The sequence below is a fragment of the Panthera onca genome, chromosome B1 (genome assembly GCF_046562875.1).
Source record: "Panthera onca isolate mPanOnc1 chromosome B1, mPanOnc1 haplotype 2, whole genome shotgun sequence".
Lineage (NCBI taxonomy): Eukaryota > Metazoa > Chordata > Mammalia > Carnivora > Felidae > Panthera > Panthera onca.
In genome coordinates this window covers 63,999,448-64,007,511 of record NC_138342.1, presented here as the reverse complement: position 1 = coordinate 64,007,511, position 8,064 = coordinate 63,999,448, and the positions used below count along the sequence as shown (strand labels likewise).

The following is an 8,064-nucleotide window of genomic DNA, read 5'->3' as shown; positions in this document are numbered from 1 at the left end:
AAGCATGATGTTATATAAAGACAATAGTGTTGGTTATTTTGCCAAAATTCTAACGTCGAACATTTAATTTAGTAGACTCTATATAGGGTCAATGCATAATGCTCTGAAGACAAATTTAAGTTCTTGATGATGACACTAGTTTGCTTGATTTGTTGAGCATGTTAATATGTGGTATTTCTACTAGGAATTCAGCAAGAGCATAAAATAATCCTTTCTCCAACAAAACATTACCATCTCTCTAGCGCAATGGATGTTAGCAGAAGGGAAGAAAGTAAGTGTGAACAGAGAATTGGCATCCAACATTTACATGTGTAATTTATATTTTTGAATCCTAATATTAAGACTACCTTTTATAAACAATCTGGGCCTCTGTCAATTTGTGTTCAATTTAGGCATCATTGTTCAACAAACACTTATTAAGCCAACCACTATGTGTGACTCTGCAAGGAATAGAGTGATTAATAAGCCACATTCTCTTTATTAAGGATTCAGAGTCTAATGAAAAGACAGATGTATTCATATGTAACACACAAGGCAGAATGCTAAGTGCTGTAATAAAGATAGGAACAGCTAAAGGAACATGGTGGGAGAGATCTGTTTTAACTAGGGTAAGAAGGAAGGGCACCTGGCTGGATCAGTTAGATAGAGCATGAGACTTTTGATCTCAGGATTATAAATTCAAGCCCCACATTGTAGAAATTACTTAAAAATAAAATCTTTAAAAAAAAACCTAAGGTATCAAGGAGGGCCTTGTAAAGGAGGTAGTATTTGAAATGATGGTGACGGTGATGATGGGTCCTGTAAGAGTGACTTAGTCTGCCCCATATCTCTCATCTCATTCCCCTTTAACATGTTCTGCTTTGTCTTTTTTCTACAGTACTCATCTTGTAATTTATTTATTATACTTATTATTTATTTACCTAAAATGTGAGTATTCAGGCAAGGATCTTTGTTTTGTCTGTTGATGTACTTTGGTGCTAGAATGTGCTGGCACATTGAAGGTGCCAAATAAATATATGTGGAATGAATTAATGAGGAAAAAATATGTAAGTTCACCATGGAGGCAGAAAGTGCAAGGTATTTTTTCAAATGATTAGGGGGCCAATATGGCTGGTATGAAAGACATGTGTTGGCTGTATGATATAAATAGGAAGTGATAAAGTGGCTTAAGTATTTTTCCTTCCTTTTCCAATAAGTAATAAAACCAATTTCTCTGTTGCAGAATTTCTCATCTGAGAAACTGATGGTTGAACTGTAATAATATGCATTTTACAAATAATTGTCAAATAAATTAAATAACATGAAGCTCTAGTTCTGAACTCGTTGTAATTTTTAGCTATTTTAGTTTTATTTGCCTATATTTTACCTTTACTTGGGCTTTGCTACCCTGAAATTATACTCTTTTGCTAAAGTTGCCTCTATGCCATTTCAGTTCACTGTTTTAAAACAACTGAATTCTACAAAATACATGTATCCCCTGTATCAAATGATGTTGAATGAATGTATCCAACATTTGCCAAAGTCAGACGATATCTGAATGCAACATAACATGCAATGTCATGGTAAATACATGCTAATCTCAGCTGTCGCATCAACTAGCTTTTACTGTTCCAAATTGCATTAACTCATGGAAAAAAGTATTGTCTTAGGAATAGACCTATGCAGCTAGAATCACTAAAAATTCAATCCATGCTATGGTAGCAGGTTGGTGTCCATTTTGCAAATTCACCTTGTGAACAAATCCACATCCTTTCTATTCTTGTAATTCACAGGGTCACTTATTTACCCAACTGCTCATATTTTTCTTCCTGCTTATTTTTTTCACATCAACATTTAGTAGTATCATGAACCATTTTGCTCAGTGTCTAGCTCACCCTTGTCCAGACTTTCTGAGATGTTCCAAATGCTCTGAATCCGTGCAGTCCTACATGGTAACCACTGGGAACATGTAGCTATTTTTAAGCATTCAAAATCTTGCTACTGCAGCTTAATAACTGGATTTTTATTTTGTCTAATTTTAACTAATTTAAATTTAAATATTCCCATATGCCTAGTGACTGCTATATTGGACACCAGAGACCTAGATATCATTGTTTCAGAAGATTCAATAATGACTATCTACTTATTTATTTGACGTATTTATGGAACAAAATATATTGTATGGGTTTCCATTTCCAAAAACGTAAAGTAGAGATTTTTTTTTTTTCTGTTACTCTTTCCCTATTTCTCCCAGGACTTACAATATAAAACAAACTTGAAAAGACTGAAAAGTTGAGAGAAGGCAGACCAGCTAGGGACTTTGGGACCTGAAGGACAACATGGTTCTGAGTTCCCTGGGTTTTCTTTTTGCCTCATCTATTCAACATCTGTAGCTGAAAAAGCAAGCAACCCAGGATGCCAATGGACACAGACAAAAAAGCCTCAGCAAAAGCTTACTCTCTCAAACCAAAAGTTCTAGCAAGAAAAAATTCATTTCAAACATTAATTTCTTGCTTCCAAACTTCTCTACCTTTCTGTGGTACCAAACACCACAGAAAATACTGTAGTCCCTCCCCCACCCAGACTAGTGAAGGCTGAGTGAGGACTTCCATCCTCACCAAGCTATAAGGAGGTGCCAATCCCCAAGGTGGTGTCAGAGAAGGCCAACTAGCAAACCAGGACTTTCATCCTCACTGGCCTGTAATGAGTCCCTCCGTAGTGTCAATGGAGATGACATGGGGGGTTTGGACTTCCATTTCCACCCAACCATAATAAGACACTCTTTCCTCTCCCCACTGAGGTTGTGTCAGAGGGACGCCAGTGGAGTGTCAGGACTCTTATAAGCACTCATCAGTAATAAGGCTGCCACCTGTGATGCCAGTGGGGATCATATGGGGTGATGAAATTCCTCTCCTGCCAGCAGTAATGAAGAGTCTGTCCCCATAAGATGACAACAGAGGTTGAATAGAGAATATTGACTTCTACTTCCCCAAGCTGTAAGGATGTGGTGTTCACCCTTCTCCTGCCTGAGTGGTTTCAGAGATAGCTAATTAATACAGAGGGTTTAAATAAGATTCATAATCTTATGATACAAAAATATTTAGATTTCACTTTTTTTAAGTTTATTTATTCATTTTGAGAGAGAGAGAGAGAGAGCATGAGCACAAGAAGGTTAAGGGCAGAGAGAAAGGGAGACAGAGAATACCAAGAAGACTCCACACTATCAGCAGCCAGGAGCCCAATTCAGGGCTTGAACCCACAAACCATGAGATCATGACCTGAACCGAAATCAAATCAGACACTTAACCAACTGAGCCACCCTAGATAGGTGACCCTAGATTTCATTTTGAAATTCACTTTCATTTTACAAATTACCAACAATGAAGAAGAGCTCAAACCAGTATTGCTTTTTCAGAGGTTCAGTAATAAATGAACCTCAATTAAATGAGTGAACACCAAACTCATATGAAAAAAGACAACTAATAGAAGCCAACACTAAGATGACAGAGATGTGAGAATTAATCCAATAAAGATTTTAAAGCAGCATGATAAAAAACTTAATGAGCAATTATAAACACACATGAAACAAATGAAAAATTAGAAGATATTGAAAATTAAATAGAAGGTTATAAAGAAGATCGGGGTATCTGGGTGCCTCAGTCAGTTGAGCATCTGACTCTTGATTTTAGCTCAGGTGATGATCCCAGGGTCATGGGATTGGGCCCCACATCCATGCTCAGCATGGAGCCTACTTAAGATTCTCTCTCTCCCTCTCTGCTCCTCTCCCTGACTTGTGCACACTCTCTATTTTCCTCTTAAAAAGAAAAAGAAGATCCAAAGAAGAACCAATTGGTAATTTTAGAAAATTGTAAAAAAAAATTTAATAATAAGTTAAAAATTCAGTGAATAAGCTCAACAGCAAAATGAAAGGGACAGAAGAAAGAATCCATGAATTGGAAAATAGAACCTGAAAAACAGAAAAAAATAAAAAAAAAAAAGTGAATAGTCTCAGCAACCAGTGGAATCAAAACAAAAGATCAAACACTTTGTGTCATCAGAAGAAAAGGAGGGAGAAAGCGGGATTAGAAAAGAACCTGAAGAAATAATTACCGAAAACTTCCCAATTTTGGAAAAGGCAAAATTTACAGATTAAAGAGGCTGAGCAAACCCAAACAAAATAGGCCCAAATAAATCCACACCACAGCACATTAAAATTACACTTCTGAAAACTAGAAACAAAAAGAATTTGAAGGCAGCCAGAGAAAAGTGTTACTTTACCTAAAGGGGAAAAATAATTCAAATTATAGCAAATTTCTCTTCAGAAACTGTAGAGAAAGGAAGGAAGTGGTATTAAGATCTTTTAAGTGCTGAAAGAAAAGACTCATCAATCCAGAGTCCTATACCCAGCAAAAATATCCTTCAGGAATTAAGGAGAAATCAAAAAATGCTTAGAGACATGAAAACTAAGAGAATTTGTCACCATTCCGAGAGAATAGCTAAAGGAAGTTCTCAAAAAGGAATGATAAAAGAAGGAAACTTAGAACATCAGAAGAACATGGTAAGCAAAAATATAAGTGAATATAATTGGTTTCCCTTCTCCTCTTGAGTTTTCTAAATTAAGAATGATGTTTGAAGCCAAAAATTATACTGAATGGTTATCCAAAGGAAATATCTAAGATATTTATACTTTAAATAAAGGAGATAAAGGGACATACAGGAAGATAAATCTCATACCATATACAAAAATTAACTCAAAATGGATCTTGGGTTCAAATGTTAAACTTAAAACTATAAAATTTTTAGAAAAAAAAAGGTAAAGTGTTAGGAATAAGCAAAGAGTTCTTAGATTTGACAACAAAAGCATGATCAATTGAAGAAAAATTGTTGAGTTAATTTTTGCTTGTGAAAAATTGTGTTAAGATTATGAAAAGATAAGTTCCAGACTGAAAGAAAATATTTATAAGCCACACATGCAATGAAGAGCTATATCTAGAATATATAAAGAACTTTCCAAATTCAATAGTAAAAGAATAAACAGTCCAATTGGAAAATGGACAAAAGATTTACACAGACATTTCACCAAAAGGATATAAAAATGCACATGAAAAGGTATACAACATCTTCAGCCATCAGGAAAATGCACAATTAAACTACAATGAGGTATCAATACATACCTACCTGAATGGCTAAAAAAAATGGTAATACCACCAAATGCTGGCAAGAATACAAAGAAAGGGAATGGTAATACCACCAAATGCTGGCAAGAATACAAAGAAAGGGAACTACTCATACATTGCTGGTGGGAGTGTAAAATGATATAGTCACTCTGGAAAAAAAGTTTAGCAGTTTCTTTAAAAACTAAGCATGCAATTACTGTACAACCTAGCAACTGAACTCCTAAGCATTTATCCCAGAGAATTGAAGACTTATGTTCATATAAAAACCTATACATGACTATTTATTCGTAATAGTCCCAAACTGAAAACAACCTGATGGCCTTTAATACGTGAATGGTTAAACAAATCGTGGTGGTATCATGGAAAACTATTTAATAAAAAAGAAGGTGCTATTTTTATATTCAGCAACCTGTATGAATGTCCAGAGAATTATGCTGACTGGAAAAAAAGCCAATCCCAGAAGATTATATATTATAACTTTAGGACAAATAATTTTGTATATAATGATATAAATGACAAAATTATAGAAGTGTAGAACATATTAAGAGGTTTCCAGGAGTTGGAGGGGTGGGGATAAAGGGAAGTAGGTCTGACTACAAAAGAACAACGAATAACATGAGGGTTCCTTGTAATGGAAATGCATATATATTGACTGCATCAGTGTCAATATCCTGGCAGTGATATTGTACTGTAATTTTTTTTCAACGTTTTTTTATTTATTTTTGGGACAGAGAGAGACAGAGCATGAACGGGGGAGGGGCAGAGAGAGAGGGAGACACAGAATCGGAAACAGGCTCCAGGCTCCGAGCCATCAGCCCAGAGCCTGACGCGGGGCTCGAACTCAGGACCGCGAGATCGTGACCTGGCTGAAGTCGGACGCTTAACCCACTGCGCCACCCAGGCGCCCCTGTACTGTAATTTTATAAGATGTTACCACTAGGGGAAACTGGGTAAAGGATACGTGAGACCTCTCTGTATTATTTCCTACAACTGCAGGTGAATTGACAATTATCTTAAAAGGTCTAATTAAAAATAAACAAATACATTGCATGAGCCAATTCATGTTCAGCATTAATATTATTCAATTTTAATATTTTATTTAGTAAAGAGGGGAGCCTGGGTGTCTCAGTCGGTTAAGCAACTGACTTCACTTCAAGTCATGATCTCTCAGTCTGTGAGTTCAAGTCCCAGTTTGGGCTCTGTGCAGACAGCTCAGAGCCTGGAGCCTGCTTCAGATTCTGTGCCTCCCTCTCTCTCTGCCCTTCCCCGACTCATGCTCTGTCTCTGTCTCAAAAATAATAAATAAACATTTAAAAAATGTAAAAAAAAGATTTAGTAAAATAAAATGAAACTTTATAATCTTTTTGCTTCTAGCTGACACTTAAAATGGATTTATCTTAGTTTTATCCTTCTTAATACTTTAGTTCAGAAGGATGTCTTCTTTGATTTAGAAGAATTACTACTCTATTGTTTAGTATTATTGCTGTCTAATCTGATAATTAATTATTAGTTTTCCTGTAGACAATGTTGATTTGAGACGTGTTCCTTTCTTTAGCAGCTCTTGGAATATATATCATATTCAAGCCTTTGAAAAGTGTATTCTCCAATTTGTCAAGCAGAGAAAAGAATGACTATTAGATTATTTCTCTTCCATCACTACTGTTTTTACTTTTAGACTAACTATTGTGTTTTAGGTTGTTGAGTGATTTTATTTCATTCATCATCCCAATTTTCTTTTTTTTTTTTTTAATATTTATTTCTTTTTGGGAGCGAGAGAGAGAGAGATAACATGCATGTGCACATAGGAGCAGCAGAGGCAGAGGGAGACAGAAAATCCCAAGCAAGCTCTGAGCTGTCAGCACAGAGCTGGATGTGGGGCTTGAATTCATGAACTGTGAGATCATGACCTGAGCCGAAAACAAGAGTTAGACGCTTAATTGACTGAGCTACCCAGGTGCCCCCAAATTTTCTTTTAATAAAAGTAACTGACAGCCTAAAACAGAAAAAAAATTAATACAGTTTCTTCAGAAGAGTTGCTCAGTAGAACAAATATTCCCATTCTGTCTATTCATTCAACAAATATTTACTGAGTCCCTATTATGTACCAGGCACTATTCTAGAGGTTGGGAAAACAGTAGAAAACAAGAGAAATATCCACACCCTCACGGAGTGTTCACATTCTAGAAAGAAGATATAAACAGATAATTAAGATATATATAACATGTATGTTAGGTGGGGATCAGTGCTATGGAGAAGAAGGCAGAACAAGGGACTGAGGAATGTCAGTGCTAGGTGCATTATTAAATAGTGCCATCAGGAAACTCTTGCCTTATTTCTAATAGTGGGCACTTACACTGTAGCATGCTTAAATGCAAATTTTCCAAAAGTGATTATAATTCACAGTAAAAGACTATGCATATAGAACAGGAATTTGCAAATTTTTCTCCACTGTGATTCATGTGACTAATAATATTCACATGTATCACACACTCCCATAAGTGGACCAGTGGTCAGTGAGACTTCTTGTGTGCCATGTGTATATCTGGCTATAATTCCACTTTGTTCTTTCTCGGGAAAATTAACTCAAATGAGTGAGAGTGTATGTTATTGTGATTGTCTTAAATCTGAATATGTTTAGAATTCATCATTTTAAAAATTCAGTACTTTGTTGCTTTCAATATACAACTGATTTCATCACATTTGCATATTGAATCATTGGCATGAGAGTAATGGTAACTGCATATGTAGAGTTATATCCAATTGGTAGCTCACAAACCTCCTACCTGTTCTTAGGAAATAGGTAATCATAACACCGTTCTTACAAATAGAACAAAAATTTTGAGACAAAAGGCAAAAATTATGGAGTCAATAGTTTTAGAATAGTTTCAGGTGAACACTCTTGATGCAT

At 35.6% G+C, this 8,064-nt stretch overlaps 1 pseudogene; it reads left to right on the top strand.

The window, feature by feature from the left end:
- The first annotated feature begins 246 nt into the window (after positions 1-246).
- The window catches only part of LOC132692391 (PAT complex subunit Asterix pseudogene), a 31,759-nt pseudogene continuing 23,941 nt past the window's right edge, over positions 247-8,064 (top strand).